Genomic DNA, 22633 nt, shown 5'->3' on the forward strand with positions numbered 1-22633 from the left:
AAAAAAATTATGTAAGGGCATTAACAAAATATAAAAAAAAAAAACTAAAAGAAAAATTGTAATCTACAAATTTCTGCATTTAAAATCTCAAAAATTTCCCCATTCACATTCATTTTAAGTTTAAAAAGAAAAACGAGATGAATCAAAATGTTATTTTGAACCCAAAACTACTTGCATTTGCATATGTATCGTTTTCATATAGCGTTGTGCAGTTTTTGGTACCAGGTTTTAGTTTTGTCTTTAAAGTCTCCATAAAATCTTGTCTAATATTCTGGTTTTCATCTGCCCTCGGGACAGACTCGTGTTGATTACGGTCTCCAGACAGCAGCCGCTTGCCTCGTGTCAGCTGTTCCTTCTGAACCTGCTTTTCTTGTTAGCTCGGCATCCCGACTGCCAAACCACAAGAAGGTCAGAACAACAGTCCTTCAGTTCTCCATCTGGCCCAAGAGGTCAGGAAAAGAGAACGATTCATCATCGAGACGGTGCTTCTGGCAGCGATCAGGTCACTCCTTAAGCCACTGCATCTTCAAGAACCGATTATTATAAGTCCACGGCTTAAAGGTTTGGTGACGAAGATGACAGCTACACGAGTTATGACATAATATCGCTTGTAATTATTTCTCAATTCTAACCCAAAAGGTAATTTACACAAAAATATGGGTCAAATGGCCAGACACGGTCTTGAGGGGCTACTGGTAGCTTCATTTGCATTTTTAACTTCTAATAATTACAGCCCCAATTATCCTGCGCTTGGTGGCCTACTTTATAGTGACCGCAGTGATGGCCCCACACCAGAACAATGCAGACCAGGCCACCAGGCAGTCAACAAGCGCCAAAGAGGGGGGTGAAGGGTCATTTCCTCTCATTTCTGTCTAATGAAGACGACAAACAATAATTGAGATTGTCTGAAGAATGAATAGAAAACAATGAGAGAAAATGCAAACGTTTTATTAGACAAAAGCTAGTTTTAAAACTCTTTCTCCAGAAGTTCAAAAGAACAGTATTGATTTGAAATGGTAATATTTAAATGTCTTTACTGTCATTTTTGATCAATTTAAATTTTAAAAGTCCTTGCTAAATAAAAAAGTATTCATTTCTAAAATCTGACTGTCAGCAAATGTATAATTTGGTGAGAACCAGAAGGGCGCAAGTGACATTTTGGGTGAAATGGAGATATATATATATCAAATGAAAGCCCTTGATGAGCTCTTTCTACTGCCAAAAGGACAAGTGAATTCTTAATAATTTTGGAGTTATTCATTAGAAACCAAAAAACTCTGAACATACTAAGCCTGTTGGTTTTTGTTTTGGCCCTCCTGTAAAGTTGGTGAAATGTCACTTATGCCCTTCTGGTTCTCACCCCTCGATATTCTATCTATCCATCTAACCGTCCGTCCATCCATCCATCTGTCTGTCCTAATTTTTTTCTATAATTTTTCTGCCAGGAGGTGGAAATGGGACGGTTGCGTGTCAAAGTGCTTTGTGGGAGTTTATTTACACTCCCAATTTATGACAACACTAATAAAGATGAAACCTCCTTGTCAACGTCTACAGACTGTCTAAATCTACTTTTAATGGATGTTTGGGTTTCATTACACACGTGTGGCACAGAAGGAGTGAGTTTCGAGATCTTAAGGTGTGTGGTTACTCTGATAAGGTGCTCTTGTTGATGCACTGGAGACCCCTCCTCCTGCAGTCTCTTCAAACGAACCACGAGTCCTTTAGTGGTCAGTTCATCTGCAGTGGTACATCACACACTCACAATAAGTCAAAGTGACTTCATAAGAACAGCGTCTGGGCATTGTGTACCGGACTGTAGATGTTCTTCGTCATCGGCACCACGAGTCCTTTAGTGGTCAGTTCATCTGCAGTGGTACATCACACACTCACAATAAGTCAAAGTGACTTCATAAGAACAGCGTCTGGGCATTGTGTGGAATTACTGGAAATGTGATATTTTAACATTTAATATTTTATTAATAGTGCAAAATTAAGAACAGATTGCAAACTACTGATGTAATTTCAGTGGAATGAAACTAGGGATGCATGAAATATCACTGATATATCAGTATCAGAGAATAAATGTGCCTTTTTAACGTCCAATAATTAAAATAGGCATATTTAAGATGTAATTATATATTTAGGCCAATAAATTACATCCAAATGATCATTGGACTTCACATTATTGCAAGCTGGTCTACCTGTTATTAAATACAAATAAAAAAAAATGTTAAATTAAAATACGATGAGCATTGCCTTATATTTATAAAAGTTATATTTTCCATTTAAACTTTAGAAAAAAATAAAGTTTAGAAATGAAAGTTGACCACTGACTGTTTAATAGCAGGCCTATGTTAAATGTTTGTGGGGAGAACTTATTTTTTGCAGTTGCAGCCGGGAGAAGAAAAAAAAAAACTAACAAAAAAATTAGTGGGAAAAGGGAATGTGCTGATATTTTTTGCATTTGCATATATTTTACACTTTTATGTATATTCCCAATAAATATATCTTTATTTAAAAAATAAAATGGTAAAATAAAACAAATTAAATTAAAAAGAAATAGTTTAATTTGATACACACAGATGATATAAAGCCCAACTTTATATATTGGTGTATCTCTAAAGGAAATTGACTGTTAAATGAGCATTTCAAGTTGAGTTGCACTGACCGTTGAGCACCATACAGGCTGCAATGGGTGCTGGGTATCCCACGGCTTAGGCCATGGCTGAGTATCCATTGGGATCCCCGTAGACTACCAGACTGATGTGTTTGGTCTCCAGCTCACCAATTGGGTGTCTGATTCCGACATCGTTCCTCACGACGATCATATCGCGCTCACCTTTAGCTGCGCGAGACAGAACGATCCAAAAACAGCAATCATTTATCTGGAACTGGACTTCAGGATTAGTTCAAGACATTTAACAGCATTACGAATGGATGATCTTCAGAAACACATGCTGAATCTTCAAAGCTCGCTGAATCTCATGACATAAGACAAAATGGCATAAAGGAAGAGGAACTGGCTCTTTACCGAAAGACAGTTTGGCCTCCAGATGCTTAGCAACTGCTGCTAAGATGGCGTCAGCGTGAAATGAATTTAGATTAATGGCTGTGTGTTGAGTTATTTTGAGGGGACAGCAAATTTACACTGTTATACAAGCTGTACACTCACTACTTTACATTATAGCAAAGTGTAATTTCTTCAGTGTTGTCACATGAAAAGATATAATAAAATATTTACAAAAATGTGAGCAGTGTACTCACTTCTGTGAGATACTGTATATATAATGTTTGTTGTATATAAATATATAACTATTGATAAAAATGTTGAAAAAGCTCCCCTCTTATATCAGCAGTGCTGGGTAGATTACTTACAAATTGTAGTCAGTTACTGATTACAAATTCATTGATGAAAACTGTAGTCAGTAATGTAATATAAATTGCTCATTTTAGGTCATGTATTCTGACTACTACTGGATTACTTTTACCTTTTAACTAACTTGCTTATTTAATTGTGATTACGGTTATAAAAAAACAAAAACAAAGAGAAATAAAATATAAGACCAATAATCAACACCAGAAAACACACAAATTTGTTGTTAAATTATTGAAATAACAGCTTTAAATCTCAGGGGGACTTCAAGTAAATATTTTAGGTCAAAGTGGTCTGACTGACAAAAAAAAAAAAGTTTAGAAATCCCTGCATCACATAAACAAACATTAAACAGCAATGACTTGGTCAAAGTTTTCTAGGTTTGTAAATATTTTTGTTAGTTATACATCGGCTTGAGTTGATGAGTCCCAGTTTGACGAAGCCACTCATTGCAGAGGAGAAGCCCTGAAGACACATGCAGTTCATGATGACACACAGGCACTGGAGCAACACTGAGCTTACAACTCATCTTTACATCTCATTAGCATAAATACCCTGAAGCGCAGAGTTCCTCTGATGAGCGTGTGTGCAGATTCAATCCCGTACGGCTGTGCGTATTTGGTGCTGTCCCGGTTGGGGAAGCCCTCCAGGTTGAAACCGGGCATGAAGTCCATGGGCTTTGTGACATCCAGGAGAGCCCCGCCGGGAGGAACACTGACCACCTGAACAGACAACCCACATTGTTTGTAAATGTTTTTATTATACTGCTATATGGCTTTCGGGAGGCTGATTGTTAGACACTGCAGAAGTTTTAGAAGTTATTTTTGAAGTGTCACCTGATTGTCTTTCAGATAGATGGCTGGACTGATGGTGTTGAGCAGGACGCCGTACGGACTCCAGCTGAACTTATAACGCAGTGGGTTGTCCGAGCACTCTGGGGCAGGAAGACCACCACAAAAAGAGCTGTACGATTCCACCTGGCAAGAAACAATGATTAAAATTTGGAGTAACTACAAGAGCACCATGTGATTTGACCAAATGTTCAGAAAGACCATGCTCTGCCTGACCGCTAACGAAGTAAAAATGAACATTCAAGATGCTGTGAACGTTTGCTGAGGTCTGTCAATATGTCTTCCAGACGTGGTGATGAGTGCACCAATGGTGTGACAGTATGTCACTCTATCGCAAATACCCATCAACACATCCAAGTGGTAAACAAACACGAATGCATGCATGCATTACCTACAGTGCAACCGTCTGCCTTGGCCTGGTCGATGCACTCCATGGCCAACATGTGATCAATGCCAGGGTCCAGACCCATCTCATTGACGATGGTGATGCCAGCATCCTCGGCACTTGGGAAAGAACAGCCAATCACGGTGAAGCCACATGCATACAGTATATTAATGATGTCAACCAGTGGCAGTTTAAAATCCGGCAAGGTCAGAGAAAGATACTTTCAGTGACTGTTTTGAACTTAAGTGACAGTTCTCCAAAACACAAAAAAATTTATAAAGTTGACAAAACTGAAAAAAGTCTGATTTATTCACTCACAAAACGCACCATCTCAATTTATTTGCAACAGTTGCATCAATAACATGATGCTAATTTTTTGTCCTATCAATTTAGGACATGCTCTTCTATGATGAGCATGTTGTTAATGCATTACAATTCATTTTGATATTTTTTTGGGGACCATAAATTCAAAAATGTGTAGATGTTACAACTGTCCTGAAAATTATTTTTTTATAATTAAGAAAAATCCTCATCTTTAAGTAGTTATAATATAATAATAATCTTTATTATTTCTTAAAAATATATATAATATTAGATATAGTATTTGAACAAAACTGCTTCACTGCTTATTAATATTTGACAAATACTGTTCTCAAAATCAAGATCAAAGACCAAAGACCAACTAAATTAAATTGGTGCAACATGCACCAAAACAAAACAAAACCAAAAGCAAAACAAAAACAAAGCAAAATAAAACAAAACAAAAACACAACAAACCAAAACAAAAGCAAAGCAAAAAACAAAAAAACAACAACAAACAAAATAAAAACAGGATTTTCCTCTCCCTCAACATGAGAAAGAAAACGATGACAGAACTTTCATTTCTGGTTGAAGTTAAAATGAAACTTTCAAATTAAATAGTGTTCTAAGAAACAGGAAGTTTCCTACCTCTTCTGAAGCTCCTTCATGGCTGGGCTCAAGTAACTGGCGGTCACCATGTTCACCTTCATTCTAATGCATTGCTTAGCTACTTGTGGATGAAACGTATACGGCAGCATGCTAGATAACAAAAACAACAAGAAAAGACAAAATTAGCTTTAAAAGTGTACGTTAAAGTAGATCATTTAGTGAATGACGTTTATGATTATGCCTGATGACGATGTCGTGGTCTTTGATCAGAGACTCGAGGTGGCCTTCCTGGCGGGTGATGTCCAGCATCACAGCGATGGTGTTGGGATACTTGGCTGCCATGTCCTCAGCCTGATTCAACAGATTTGATGCTGCGATGCAAAGATTATTTTTTAAAGAATTGCGACTGTAAATTCTACACTGCATTCCAGACGGATTTTGAGGCGGGAACATACCCACTGTGACCTGAGTGCCAGCGTCTCTGGTGAGATACTCGATAACTGGCCAAGACACATAGCCTGCACCCAGCAAAAGCACCCGCTTCATTCCTCCTTTCTTTAGGATCTGCTCCGATTCCCTGTTTGCCAGATGGTACAGCCATTACTACTAACACACACACACACACACACACACACACACACACTCTCTCACTGGCCAAGCAATCTGTGAAATCACAAAACATATCCTGCTGGATAGTGATCTTAAACCGATTGAAAGGGATGTAAAACCCACAAAAGAACATGGGAAGATCTTGTAGGATTGTCCAGGTTATGAAATCAAGAAAATTTAAAACATCAACATAAAACATCAAAGATTAATTTAAAGAGTAAACCACCAAAAACCAGAAATGGACAATGGTACTTCAGGAGCAGAGAGGGTGCCTAAAAAAACTAAAGGAAAACATATAGATCTACTTCTAGATCAGCCAGTTCTCCATTCAGAATATAATCAAAGCCGTTTAAGAGGGCTGTCGAATCAACGTTTTGCTCCACAAGTCCCCTGGGAGACACATGTGATCCAAGCACCCCCGTCGTTCAGCCTAATTGGATCTGATGCGACACATGAGCAAAAATGTAACACTTAACCCCCAACCACCTGCATGCCTTTCCCAAAATACCATTAAACTAGACATTCATAACAACCACTAAACATGTGTTTTAGATCAGGGTTTTACTGCTATTTAGTGCTACTTTTAAAAGCTCTCATAATTAGGTGGATTAGTTCATCATATGGCACACTTTCATATCAAACAGGAAGGTTTTGCTTGGCCTTAGTCATTTTTACCACAGTTAAAGGGTGTTTAGGAGCATGAAACCACTAAATCATTCAAAATGGCACTGCCTCCAGTGGCTTTCGGCTTTTATAAATCAGCGGCAACAGCAAAATGATAAAAGACAATTTATCACATGAATGTGCAAAACTATATATTTTAAAAATCTGTTGGTTGCTCGAAAGACTAGAGAACTAATTAGATGAAATATACAATGGGTACGGAAAGTATTCAGACCCCCTTAAATTTTTCACTCTTTGTTATATTGCAGCCATTTGCTAAAATCATTAAAAAAAAATTCCTCATTAATGTACACACAGCACCCCATATTGACAGAAAAACACAGAATTGTTGACATTTTTGCAGATTTATTAAAAAAGAAAAACTGAAATATCACATGGTCCTAAGTATTCAGACCCTTTGCTCAGTATTTAGTAGAAGCACCCTTTTGATCTAATACAGCCATGAGTCTTTTTGGGAAAGAGGCAACAAGTTTTTCACACCTGGATTTGGGGATCCTCTGCCATCCCTCCTTGCAGATCCTCTCCAGTTCGGTCAGGTTGGATGGTAAACTTGGTTGGACAGCCATTTTTAGGTCTCTCCAGAGAGGCTCAATTGGGTTTAAGTCAGGGCTCTGGCTGGACTATTCAAGAACAGTCACAGAGTTGTTGTGAAGCCACTCCTTCGTTATGTTAGCTGTGTGCTTAGGGTCATTGTCTTGTTGGAAGATAAACCTTCGGCCCAGTCTGAGGTCCTGAGCACTCTGGAGAAAGTTTTCGTCCAGGATATCCCTGTACTTGGCCGCATTCATCTTTCCCTCAATTCCAACCAGTCGTCCTGTCCCTGCAGCTGAAAAACACCCCAACAGCATCAATGACTTGGTCAAAGTTTTCTAGGTTTGTAAATATTTTTGTTAGTTATACATCGGCAGTGTTTAGTTACTTGTGTAATTATTCATCTCATACATGGTGTAATTGACTGATTCTGTCCCCAAATTCAGATGCATGGGCTGCAAATGAATTTACATGGCCATTCTATATTATGAAAACTCACTGTATTCAATATGACACGGAGTATAATTTTTTAGAAGGTAAACATTAAAAGAAAAAACTAAGAACTAGTGAGAATCAATACATTTGTAATCATGTAATCCATAAAAAGTAACTGTAATCTGATTATGAGCATTTTAAAATGTCATTTTAAAATGTAATTAAAAAAAATAGATTAAAAAAACCACTCATTGCAGAGGAGAAGCCCTGAAGACACATGCAGTTCATGATGACACACAGGCACTGGAGCAACACTGAGCTTACAACTCATCTTTACATCTCATTAGCATAAATACCCTGAAGCGCAGAGTTCCTCTGATGAGCGTGTGTGCAGATTCAATCCCGTACGGCTGTGCGTATTTGGTGCTGTCCCGGTTGGGGAAGCCCTCCAGGTTGAAACCGGGCATGAAGTCCATGGGCTTTGTGACATCCAGGAGAGCCCCGCCGGGAGGAACACTGACCACCTGAACAGACAACCCACATTGTTTGTAAATGTTTTTATTATACTGCTATATGGCTTTCGGGAGGCTGATTGTTAGACACTGCAGAAGTTTTAGAAGTTATTTTTGAAGTGTCACCTGATTGTCTTTCAGATAGATGGCTGGACTGATGGTGTTGAGCAGGACGCCGTACGGACTCCAGCTGTGAAACATTTTTGGAATCTGATTACATACTCCAGATTACATGTAATCAGTTACTACCCAGCACTGTATATCAGTAGGTACTGTGATGGAAGTTGTGGTCGACCGATATTGTTTTTTTGACATCCGATACTAATATCTTAGAAAGCAGGTTAGTCGATGACTGATATATATATATATATATATATATATATATATATATTTTTATAATTCATAATTTTGAACAATAATTGAATTTAGTTAATTATAATAACAATTTTTATTTATTTTAATTAATATTTAAAATATATGAAATAATTTGAAAATTTATTTAAAAATGCGTAAAATAAACATACTTATACTTTATATGACAACTTGTTGATTCTGGAATCCTATAACAGTATTTTTCACAAATAAATAAAACAAAAATTTTAAATACATAAATAAAAAGGAAGTACACACTGTAACCAACAGTGCACTCTAATAGTGCACTCTGTAATCTGGGAAGTAATCCAAGTCTGCAAGGTTTGTCAAATTAAATGTTTATTAGACATTCAAAGATTTGTTTAAATGATATACATGTGTATTTGCTGAATGCTGACAAAAATGAGAAAGTATTATAATGCCTTTCTATTACTAATAATATAAGCTATTGTTATAATACTTTTTTGTATACCTTTTAATTTCTTAGTTTAACAGTTCTGATTATTAGACAGACTTCTGTCCATATTAGGCAGAACTGTTAGATGGTGAGAACAAACAATCAAGAGGGAGAATGTGAGCGCTGTGTGCTCCGGTGCTGCCATTCACAGCGCCGCCAAAATAAGTCTCGATCATAAACGACTAAACAGAAAAACTTATCGGCCGATGTTGATATTTGAAAAATGTCAAATATTGGCCGATATATCAGCCTTGGCGATATATCGGTCGACCACTAGATGGAAGTCTATAAAATATTGTTAGTGAACTTCTAAACCCACCATCTCAGACTCTGCATTCTGAAGTCATCCCGTCCGACCCGCTCATAAACGGCGTCTTCAAAGACACTGCTGCTCACAGATGTGGACAAGCCAATCTGCCTACAGAGAAGCTCTTTCTGTGTACGAGACAAAATGGCATTTACATATATATATCATTATTATTTTTGTATTTATAGTATATATTTTCATTAAAAAAAAGAAGACATTTTATGAGTTGGATGGAAAAAGGTCCATAAATCCAGACCCATGAGACAGGAGAAGCCGTGTGTCTCAGCAGTGGACAGGGCTCCGTGTTGATGAGTCCCAGTTTGACGAAGCCACTCATTGCAGAGGAGAAGCCCTGAAGACACATGCAGTTCATGATGACACACAGGCACTTAACAAAAACAAAAAAACTAAAACACACACACACCAACAAAACAAAAGACAACAAAAACAACAACAAAAAAATAAACAAAACCAGATTCTCTTCTCCCTCAGGAGAAAATTTTGACATTTTTCATTTTTGGGTGAACTATCGCTTTAAAATTAAATTGTTTTCTAAGAAACAGGAAGTCCCCTACCTCTTCTGAAGCTCCTTTATGGCTGGGCTCAAGTAACTGGCGGTCACCATGTTCACCTTCATTTTAATGCAGTGCTTAGCTACTTGTGGATGAAATGCATACGGCAGCATGCTAGATACCAAAAACAACAAAAGAAACTACACAAATTAGCTTTAAAGGTGTACGTTAAAGTAGAAATGCTAATGTCAAAGCATAATAAAGTGAATTAAGTTTATGATTATGCCTGATGACGATGTCGTGGTCTTTGATCAGAGACTCGAGGTGGCTTTCCTGGCAGGTGATGTCCAGCATCACGGCGACGGTGTTGGCGTACTTGGCTGCCATGTCCTCAGCCTGATTCAACAGATTTGATGCTGCGATGCAAAGATTATTTTTTAAAGAATTGCGACTGTAAATTCTACACTGCATTCCAGACGGATTTTGAGGCGGGAACATACCCACTGTGACCTGAGTGCCAGCGTCTCTGGTGAGATACTCGATAACTGGCCAAGACACATAGCCTGCACCCAGCAAAAGCACCCGCTTCATTCCTCCTTTCTTTAGGATCTGCTCCGATTCCCTGTTTGCCAGATGGTACAGCCATTACTACTAACACACACACACACACACACACACACACACCCTCTTACTGGCCAAGCAATCTGTGAAATCACAAAACATATCCTGCTGGATAGTGATCTTAAACCGATTGAAAGGGATGTAAAACCCACAAAAGAACATGGGAAGATCTTGTAGGATTGTCCAGGTTATGAAATCAAGAAAATTTAAAACATCAACATAAAACATCAAAGATTAATTTAAAGAGTAAACCACCAAAAACCAGAAATGGACAATGGTACTTCAGGAGCAGAGAGGGTGCCTAAAAAAACTAAAGGAAAACATATAGATCTACTTCTAGATCAGCCAGTTCTCCATTCAGAATATAATCAAAGCCGTTTAAGAGGGCTGTCGAATCAACGTTTTGCTCCACAAGTCCCCTGGGAGACACATGTGATCCAAGCACCCCCGTCGTTCAGCCTAATTGGATCTGATGCGACACATGAGCAAAAATGTAACACTTAACCCCCAACCACCTGCATGCCTTTCCCAAAATACCATTAAACTAGACATTCATAACAACCACTAAACATGTGTTTTAGATCAGGGTTTTACTGCTATTTAGTGCTACTTTTAAAAGCTCTCATAATTAGGTGGATTAGTTCATCATATGGCACACTTTCATATCAAACAGGAAGGTTTTGCTTGGCCTTAGTCATTTTTACCACAGTTAAAGGGTGTTTAGGAGCATGAAACCACTAAATCATTCAAAATGGCACTGCCTCCAGTGGCTTTCGGCTTTTATAAATCAGCGGCAACAGCAAAATGATAAAAGACAATTTATCACATGAATGTGCAAAACTATATATTTTAAAAATCTGTTGGTTGCTCGAAAGACTAGAGAACTAATTAGATGAAATATACAATGGGTACGGAAAGTATTCAGACCCCCTTAAATTTTTCACTCTTTGTTATATTGCAGCCATTTGCTAAAATCATTAAAAAAAAATTCCTCATTAATGTACACACAGCACCCCATATTGACAGAAAAACACAGAATTGTTGACATTTTTGCAGATTTATTAAAAAAGAAAAACTGAAATATCACATGGTCCTAAGTATTCAGACCCTTTGCTCAGTATTTAGTAGAAGCACCCTTTTGATCTAATACAGCCATGAGTCTTTTTGGGAAAGAGGCAACAAGTTTTTCACACCTGGATTTGGGGATCCTCTGCCATCCCTCCTTGCAGATCCTCTCCAGTTCGGTCAGGTTGGATGGTAAACTTGGTTGGACAGCCATTTTTAGGTCTCTCCAGAGAGGCTCAATTGGGTTTAAGTCAGGTGCCAAATAAGCAGGTTGAGACTGGTCACAGGAGTCTCGAGACGTGTTTTTACAATTGACATGCCATCTTAAAATCACAAAGCCAGTGGCCTAAGATTCTTAAGAAAATAGCATAACACAATGGCAAAACATGTAGTGCACGACTGCAATGTGTATGTGTATATAAGAATAACACTAAAATGTAATAACATTTTAAAAAACAAGAAATTAAATTATAATTTTATATATTTTTAATTTAAATATTTTGTTATTTATATTAATAATATATGTATTATACATTACAATACAATATAATATAAATAATTTAGTTATAATTCATTATTTTTTAAATGCTATTATTCCATTTTAATATTCCTATAACATATAAAATAAAAACCAAAACTAATTAATAATACATAATCATTTTGTCTATATTGTACTATATATCTCGTAATCGGATGACCTTTTATCAAAAGCAATGGCTCTCTTAGACAGTTTTCATTCAGGACAAGAACAAGTAAATCAAAACAAGTCAATGGTCTTTAATGCTTTCCATTGATTAAATGGAGGTCAATGTTGGCTTGTGGGCGGCTCCATTAAGTATAGACCACAATGGATACAAACAGACTTGCAAATTCAGTGTAACGTTTTGTCAACCTGATTCTTCACCACTGAATGAGACCGAGACAGCACAAAAGAGAGTGTTTTGAGTAAGACGTGTTGACTGCGGAAAGCATAGGAAGCTTTGATTACATCTTGAATAAGAAAAAAATGAAAGGAATGAGCTATTCCATTTAATGAAAATGATTCAAAAACGTGATATAATCAATTAATGGCCATGATTTGGCTCGTGAAAAAGAAGCTTACCTTGGAGAATAATTGAACTTAAACTAAAAAAGAACTGGTGCATTGATTTCCTTTTCTGGCATGCAAAAAATCCCAAGAAAAAGACCGAGTGGGAGAGACTGTGGCTGCAGTGAGAGAGTAAGATTGTCTACCCATGAGAGAACGCACTCAGCAAACGTGTGCTCTAGCCAAGCAAGGCGTTAAGGCAGTGCGGAAGGAGGCACACAACCTGTGTCTGAACAAAACAAACACGGTCAGCAACTTGTTTTCTCTTTACGTTTGCAGTGTATGAACTTACTAAGGTTTAATGTTTCAAACTCAGCCTGGGAAATTCATTAGCCACACAAAACTGAGCTAAACAGGCTTTGTTTCACACCGGTTTCATTAGGACTTTACAAATTAGTCTCAAATAATACAGAAACATTTACATTATCATCCAAAAGCACCAATATGTGTGTAGTTTCTGACATTTTCAAAAGGAATGGGGGTCTATATCAGCCCTGCGTTCTTATCTTTTGCATATAAGCAGTGTCTACATTCAGGTGTAACTTAAAGCAGTTTGATCTATAGAGATAAGAGAGCATATCAAGGCTACAGGCTGTTGAGCTCTGGGATACGGCAATGTTTTTACCTGTCTTTCAACCTTTGAAGAAATCTTCAGAATGAGCCCGCCATCCTCAGTGTGTAAGCATATCATCCAAAGCAATGTTAAAATAACTTCTGTGCCTCATAAAACACATCACGGCTAGTGTCCAATTGGACAAAACACACTCGAAGCCTTAAAGAGCTATTGTAACACGGGATTTGAACACGTGATTGAATTAACTTCATGGAAAAAAATGTCCCTTACCTCCTTTCTCGAAGTTTCTGGATGTATTCAAACTTAGGCGTCAACTTCCCATTGGAGGTAATTACAGCCTAGATTGAGGAAAACAATGCATGTAATACAAATAATACTACTGCAATGTGCACCAAATCGATCACGCTAACAAAAAAGTACCATGGTATTGCATTTAGATATGCATCATGGTATGAAATAACTGGAACCTGAAATACCAAGCCACATGAATATGGTGTAAGGTTATGCACCATTCAGAACTGAACTGAGATTTTTACATTCACATTCAATTCACTTTTGAATTTGAATAAGTGAAGCAAACAGAATGCAGAATAGCATTTGAATCTGAATTCAAGTAGAACTACAAATTACTTCTTATGGTTGTCCTGAAGTAATATCGCAAGAAACACGCATTTAAAAGTATATTTTAAAAATGTATGCAATGCAAACAGTTCATTTCATTATCAAGCCATTTTTTTGTAAACCCTCCTTTTTTTCTACACAATTACTAAATATATTTATTGTATTTTTCTCTGCCTTATTTTCTTGAGATAACAATTACAATGGCCTCTGTACCGTTTCAAAAGTTTGGGGTCATTAAGATTTTTTAAAGAAATTAACACTTATTTAGCACAGATGCATTAAATTGATAAAAAGTGACAGTAAAGACATTTATAATGTTATAAAAGATTTCTATTCCAAAAAATCTTGTTCTATTAAATTTTCTATTCATCAAAGAATACTGAAAAAATGCATCCATGTTTCCACAAAAATATTAATATTGATGATAATGAGAAATGACATCACAGGAATAAATTACAATTGAAAATATATTAAAACCGAAAACAGTTATTTAAAAATTGCAATAATAATCATTCACAATATTACTGTTTTTACAGTATTTTTGATCAAATAAATGCAGCCTTGGTGAGCAAAAGAGACTTCTTTCAAAAACACTACAAAAATCTTACAGACCCCAAACTTTTGAACAGTAGTGTACGTGTGGAGAAATTCACTATTTTTGCAATTCCATTCAGTGCTGCTATAAATCTTCAATCTCTGCACTGATCTAAGCCACGGTCCTTACCTCAAAGTAAACAGAAATGTGTATTTCAGATTTCTCAGCTTTAGTTTCATACTGACAATCAATGGATGTGTGGATGGGCTCCAGTTGAAACGCTGCCCATTTAGCTCTGATTCAAGTTTTTCCACACATTTCTGAGTCTGCCTTCTGTGCAGAAGTGCACGACCGCACACGAACACATCTTAGAGGAAGCATTTCTCCAAAAAAAGGTTGTAAAAACACCCTCTTAATACACTCACATCTCTGACTTGTGGAGAGAAGTCCTCTTCCTCTAGCTGTCTGGTGGCGTCTGATGGGAGCTGTGGGACAAAGGCTACCATTACAAATCTGCTCAACTCATCAACAGCAGTATCCATCACATTAAATTCAACCAGCCAAGAAACAAAAAAAAGTCTCTCAATCATAATCATAGCAGTGTTCAAAGCACTCCTCTCCAGAGCAAAGCATCTTATGCTGCAGGTTCATTACTCACCACCTTGTATCATATCTTACCATCTCCCAGATGTAAGGGAACAGCCGGTCCCCTAAATACTCGGTCGCCTCAATGGGCAGCTGGGCGGGTAGGTTATCGATGGAGCACATGAGAATGCCATTACCTTCCACACTGCACAGACAAATCAGATTTCAAATCAGTTTAAAAACGACATTTTATAAAGAACATGAATGTTACCAGGGCATTGCTATGGTGTTCAGAATCGTGTAGTGCATTGCTAATTGTTTCTACAGTGTTGATGGGGGATTGGTTCCTAAAAGATTGGTTCTTTAAAGGCTCTTTCCACAAAGTAATACTTCTATTAAGAACCACATTGTCATTTTACACTGAAATGGTTATTTGTGTTAGAGAACAGCATTCCCAGAACTTTATTCCTGGTTTTGTTTTAAATCTAAAACTGTCGAAATTCTTTCAATGCCACCTCATTACTGATTTCTGGAGTCCAGCCATGCAACTACACAGGCTGTCAACACATCCTCAACAGGTACTTGATATCCTTCAAATATCTACAACTTTTAACTTCAAAAATAGTTTTAAAAGTTTGGTTTAAAACATTTAAAGTGTAACTGGTTTCCTACCAATTCTGTCGTTTTTTTGTTTTAGAATATGAACAGAACATTTAAGTGGGACCAGCTCTTTATTTGAGGATACTTTGCTACTTTTCTCCACTAAAAATAAAAGTACCTAATTGTAAAAATTTTTTATAAGACAAGTAATATAAGACCAGGGACACAAAAGGAAAAAAAAAAACATAACATAACATTAATAAATAATATTTTATATTATATTCAAAATTAATAATAATAATAATAATAATAAATAAACTATTATTTAAAAGGTTCTTTATAACACCATGAACATTGTATAAAGCACTGCCAAAGCATGGTTCTTTATGGAACCTCATAAAAAGGGTTCTATTTCACACCAAAAATGGTTCTGCTACAGTTACAAACTGAAGAACCCTAATCTGGTGTGGTTTAAAACCATTTTTTTCTTAAGTATGCATGATATTCTAGTCTCTAGACATAACTCAGGTAAGTCTTTGGGACTTCTAGCTTGTTTCACCATCCTCCAGACCAAGCTTTGTGCTGACGTTTAATATTCAGTGTCAGGGGGTTTATGCAGTTGGAGGAAGTAGTGCCACACCTGTCATGGTCAATATGCTGGTTGGCATCATACATGCAGAATGGTTTCTCAATAGTGGTGCACTCAGTCATGAACTCAATGGAGCCGCCTGTGTCCGCAGAGATGTCGCAAATGGCCAAGAATCTGAAATTCACAGAGGATCAGATCATCGTTTTCTCAAACAAAACCATCGTATGACTTTATAAGGGTCAGCTTTTATGATAGAGTAGAAGCTCACTTGTGGGGAAGTGCAGGGCAGCCGTGATCAGGTGATGATGATGCAGGTATAACGGGTCAAATCAGTCGTTGGGCGTCCAGTCGCCGCAGCAGTCTGGGTGTGTGAGGGTCCCAGTATATGCCGTTTATCAGGCAGGTTGTGTAAGGGGGCCACCTGTGCAAAAACAATGCATTTCAGTCACGTTTTCTTTTCAGACACTGCATTCAATAAAATACGCAGTCACATTTCAGTGAAATTTTGCAAAATGTGTATAAGGGAAATTCCAGACCAAGTGGACAACTGGATTTTGCCTGCAATGGAGGTAAATGTGACCTCACCTTAAAGGAATAGTTCACCTAGAAATGAAGATTTGCTGAAAATGTACTCACTCTCATGCCTTGCCAAGATGCAGATAAGTTTGTTTCTTCATCGTAACAGATTTGGAGAAATGTAACACTTCCTCACCAATGGATCCTCTGCATTGAATGGGTGCCGTCAGAATGAGAGTCCAAACAGCTAATGAAAACATCACAGTAATCCATAAGTAATCCACACCACTCCAGTCCATCAATTAACATCTTGTGAAGAGAAAAGCTGCAAGTTAGTAAGAAACAAATTCATCAAAGGATTTTAACTTTAAACCGTCACTTAATCCATAATAACACTTGTCCACACACATGAAACTGACATTTGTTTAGAACTGTTTTGGACAATTTTCGCTTATAAAGAGTGCTTTGTTTTGTGCTTCATCTGATTCAGATGAAATTACTTTTCACTGGAGAAAGCAATATTGGATAGATGACTCATATCTTTGCTGGAAGCAACAGTTAAGGGGTTAAAGGTAAAAACATTTTAATGATGGATTTGTTTATCACAAATATGTGTTTTTTTCCGCTTCACAAAACATTAATTGATGGATTGGAGTCGTGTGAATTACTTGTAGATTATTGTGATGTTTTTATAAGCTGTTTGGACTCTCATTCTGACGGCACCCATTCACTACAGAGGATTCATTGCTGAGCAAGTGATGTAATGCTAAATTTCTCCAAATCTGTTCTGAACTATTCCTTTAAGTCGCAGCCAAACCAATCAGCTGCCTGGTATTTACTTATGGTCTCCCTGAAGTGTGACGTATAAAGCTCAGGATGGTTTTCATACTCCAGGGGGTCGTAAAGTCTGTCGCTCTTTCTTATCAGGTGGTGGTGTCTGCTGATCACTGTGCCGTACACTTTGGTCATGTCTGCAAAGCAGATTAGCATGAGTCAACACATACACAGCATACAATTCCTCCTGTGTGTAACCATAAAAAAAAACAGGAAATACAAGAAGTACCTCCACTCTCTGAGACTTTTTTCGACTCATGAGGCTCCACGTACTCACAGGGGAGCTCGTTAAAAATGTCTTGTGCGCCCTGGAGAAGATGCATTAAAATTTTTATAATAATAAGCATTCCTTCTCATACTTCTCTGTTTTTCAATGTAAACATGTGCTACACTGACATGTTTGAGGCACTTAGAGCATCTCATAAACTAATTTACGGAACAATAAATGCACACTTACTTTGGACACATTGCCGGTGCCAGTGAACACAAATGTGAGAGATCCAATAGACTTGGGCATCAGACCTAAGGATATTTCATACCCACAATCCCTCACTGCCTGGATGGCCTGGCTGGCCTGGCTGACATTTCTGTAGTTGTGCTCCATACCAATGTGCTGTCAAATGACAAATATGAAAACATAAACCTAAAAATTGCAGTTCTAAATCCTGAAAATGCACCAAATAATTTACTAAATAATAAAGAACCAATAACTGAGTACCCCGTATAATAGTGTAAGTGGCAATTCAAAAGTAGACATTATATTAGTTGAGCAATTCAAAAACAAATACCATAAATGGGGTGTGGTGTCCAAGAGCAAGAAAACGCAGACCCAGACCGTGTAAAATGTTAATCATTCCTGTGAAAAATACAGACAACATGTTTAAATTACAGCAGGGAAACCATTTGAAGACATGCACTGCCATTCAAAAGATATTTTTATGTTTTTGAAAATCTCATTTTGTTTTCATACAAATTTGGAACTACATGAGGGTGAGTAAATGATCTCAGAATTTTACATCTTTTTAACTCATTATACATTATGTTGACACCATCAAAAATGTCCCATACCAGCAACACCAGCCCACTGCCGAAATGCTACAATTCTGTAGCCATTGGGGTCCACCAGTTTTTCATAATCAATGAGTCGAACTTCCTAAAAAGGGAAGGATATTTTGACACACGAGTATCTTGTGAAAGCTGCTTGTCCTGAATAAATATTCCAAATACATGTGACGATAGAGAGGGTATTGCAGTTGGCTTTCAGTGTAAACACTGTCCTTGACCATGTGATTCTACAAAGAGACTTTCACCTTTTTAAGAAGGTTGTCTAGGAGCCCCATGTTTGCCTCTTGCGCTTTAATTGTGTGAGAGAAGAAGGCATAGGTCTTGTGGGGGTACACCTTTTCCTCCGGGGGCCTTTTCACACCGATGATGAGAGACACCTCTGAGATGTCCTCCTGGATAATAGTGCCTGCTTTTTCATAGTACTGAAAACAGAAACAGTCTCAATTCTACTCAGTCGGGTAGTATTTTCATTCATGCAACTACCAGAAATATCAAGTGGGAAAGTACACATTAAGAGCCCCAAAAAGTGGGGGAACAAAGAAAGAAATGTATCAAAGCAGAATGGGGATGTTGCAACTTCCTTTGATTACTGATTACATTTTAGTTTACCATTTGTTTTTATTTATCCATTATTTAATCGCAGGATTTTGTTTATTAAATAAGCAACACAGATCAATGCATTCATTTGGTAAATTGTGACACTGACAATGAAAAATATGATTTATATATTCACAACAACACTGAAGAACTAAAAGATATATGGCAAATTATTTCAAATTAAAATATGTATATTAATTAGTGCCGTCAAACGATTAATCGTGATTAATCGCATCCAAAATAAAAATTGTTTACATAATATATGTATGTGTACTGTGTTTATGTATTATGAATATATAAAGACACACACATACAGCATATATTTTGAAAATATTTACATGTATTTACATGTGTATATTTATATTCATATAAATTATATGTACGGATGTAAAATAGAATTTGGCTAATTCTGGTACATTTACAGGAATGTTTTATTAATGTACAATGTCCCTGTCAACTAAATAAAGTTCATATATAAATATATTTAATATATAAACGTAAAATTTTTCTTAAATGTATACATGCAGGTGTGTGTATTTATACATACATAATAAATATACACAGTACACTCAAATATATTATGTAAACAAAAACTTTCATTTTGGATGCGATTAATCGCGATTAATTGTTTGAGAGCACTAATATTAATTAAAGATATGTATTATAAAAACATTAAAGTTTGGGGTTGTTAACAATTTTTTAATGTTTTTGAAAAAACTATCACAGGCATGCTCACCAAGGCTACATTTATTTGATTAAAAAAAAAATATATATATATATATATATATATATATATATATATTAAAATATTATTACAACTTAAAATAACTGTCTTCTATTTGAATATAACTGAAATTGTAATTTATTCCTGTTATATCAATGCTGAATTTTCAGCAACATCACTCCAGTCTTCAGTGTCACATGATCCTTCAGAAATCGTTTGATGCTCAAGAAACCTTCATTATTAACAGAAAGTTCAAAAGAACAGCATTTATTTGAAGTAGAACTCTTTTGAAAGATATAAATGTTCTTCCACTTTTAATCAATTTAAAGTGGGGGTCTAATGCTATTTCATGCATTCTGAGCTATTTACACGGTTAAAGTGCTGGATTCTCATGCTAAACATGGCCAAGGTTTCAGAAAACTATTTCTGCGCCAAATACACTCCTTCTGGGTTCTTATAAGTTTCGGAAAGTTTTTTTTTTCTCCAAGCATGGTCCTTCATGACGTCATGAAGGGTGGAATTCCTTGTATGGGCATTTCTCCCGAAAGAGCACATGCACACGTCAACCAGGGTGCATTTCCCAAAAGCATAGTTAGCTCATTTAGGTCATTTACATCGTCGACAGCACTGCACAGGACTTGCTCGAGAAGAATGTCTCCAAAGAAGTGTGTTTTTGGTTGTGAGGGAAAGATAACCTTGTTCAGCTTCCTAAACAACCCAGCGTTATGTGAACAGTGGATGCAGTTTGCTTTTCCATGGCAGCAATGGAGTTTCACAAGTGTTTGTTAGTTCCCGTCATTTTGGTGACAAATGTTTTATAAACAAGGCCCAGTTTGACACTGGATTTGCACATCGTTTGATACTGAAAGATGAAGCAGTCCAAGTGATAAAAGATCCCCGTCATGATTCAGAACTGCAGACGGTAAGTGAAACTGCATCAAATTTCTGCATTTTGTTGGCAATCGGCGCTCAAGAGCTTGTGACTCTTTAGCTCCGCCCACAGTGCTAATCCACAAGCTCGGCTGTTTTTGGAGAGAATCGTAAAGCTGTATCTTTCTTTTATGAATATGATCAAATTAAAGACTCTTTGGAGATATGAAGGATGCAGTACTACTCTACAGGTTCTCAAGATTCACTTTGTGAAACTGTGTGTCATGTCCCCTTTAATGCATCCCACCAACAACTAATAATATGCAATACAAAAATGACCTGTAAAATACTGCTAACTACTCCACATACAGAAAATAATTCAGTCACTCACTCTGTCGTGGATGGCCCGTCTGTTGGAGGGCTGGACGAGCACCTTATGCCCAGCTGCTGTGATCTCCCTGACGTGTCGTCTCCCACACGTTGACATCCTCGCGGCGGATGGCTATGACACTCTTGTGATTCTGGTGGTGATGATGGTGATGCTGAAACCTCCGCTGACAGCACACACAGCCCCTAAACCCTCGGCCCTGGCTCCTCACGAGACGCAGCATGACTGGACCAGTTTCCAAAACACACAGGTTACAATGACTACACACATCTGAAAATCACACTTGAGGAATGCTGAGAGTGATAGAAGTACAGAAAAGTGATCCCAGAAACCCAGTCTATGGTTTGCAAAAAAGAGGACTGCATTTGAACCAAGTCAAGTCCGTTTTTTTTTTTTTTTTAAGTATGAAGTGAAATTAAATAAATAAATGAAACTGACTTAACATCTTAATATCTGACATAACATTTAAAATATTTTTTATATAAATGTTTAATAATAAAACATATTAAATAAAAATAAATACAGTTCAACAATAATTTTGCTCTTAATCATGTCCTGCTGATTAATTAGCAACAACTAATGCACCATTTCTGTACATGCTGTAATTGTGCTCCTTTAAAACTTCAGTTCAAAGAGTAGCATATGTCATATGATCACATAAAAACTGCATGCAAAACTGACAGCACCTGGAATGTGGTTTTCATTCTTTAGGAAAACAATTACTGTAATGCATTGCACACTAAGCTGTCAGTAAAACAATGGATCATTTTAATGTTGGTACTACTGCACATAACATGCATGTATATAAACCGGGGCTAGTTGTCACACCTTTTTACTTGAGTGAATATTTCTCAGAGGGAGGATATTTTTTTTTAAGTACAGTATGACCTTTTAGAGTTAGACACTGAACTGTAAGTCTAAAAAATGAATAATTAAATAAAAAGCAGCTTGAACATGTCCACTGTTATTAGCCAATGGGGCATGTTGTCACAATGGGAGCTTACTTACAGAGAAGAATACCATTTTAGGATATATCCAAAATATATGCATTTAAAATATGTTATTAAAAATAAATAGTTATTTAAAATAAATTAGAAGGCTATTTAAATAACATAAACGATTTAATTAAACAAAAAAAGCATATAAAGCACATGTGACAACTTACCCCAACGTGATATTTATGAAAAATACTATGAACTTTTCAGTTAAAAAGGTCCTTTAGTTTGAAACCATTTGCCTCAAAACCTCAGTTACTCAGAAACAGCCCTGTATGGTAGACTTTCTGCTGTTTAACAGCAACAAGTCTGCATGCCGAGTTTTTCTGATACATATACCTGTACCTTTATATTTAAGCAGTTTCCTAGCACCTACAACGTGGCACCGGCTGAATAATCACATCAACGTAATATGAAATGCACAAGAGGT

The 22633-nt window shown here is 36.8% G+C and overlaps 1 pseudogene; it reads right to left on the minus strand.

Moving 5' to 3' along the window:
- Positions 1 to 1269: 1269 nt before the first annotated feature.
- On the minus strand, positions 1270 to 22229 carry LOC107598879 (alpha-aminoadipic semialdehyde synthase, mitochondrial-like; annotated as a pseudogene).
- Positions 22230 to 22633: the final 404 nt, after the last annotated feature.

The sequence above is a fragment of the Sinocyclocheilus grahami genome, unplaced genomic scaffold, assembly GCF_001515645.1.
Source record: "Sinocyclocheilus grahami isolate Dianchi unplaced genomic scaffold, SAMN03320097.WGS_v1.1 scaffold257.1, whole genome shotgun sequence".
Taxonomy (NCBI): domain Eukaryota; kingdom Metazoa; phylum Chordata; class Actinopteri; order Cypriniformes; family Cyprinidae; genus Sinocyclocheilus; species Sinocyclocheilus grahami.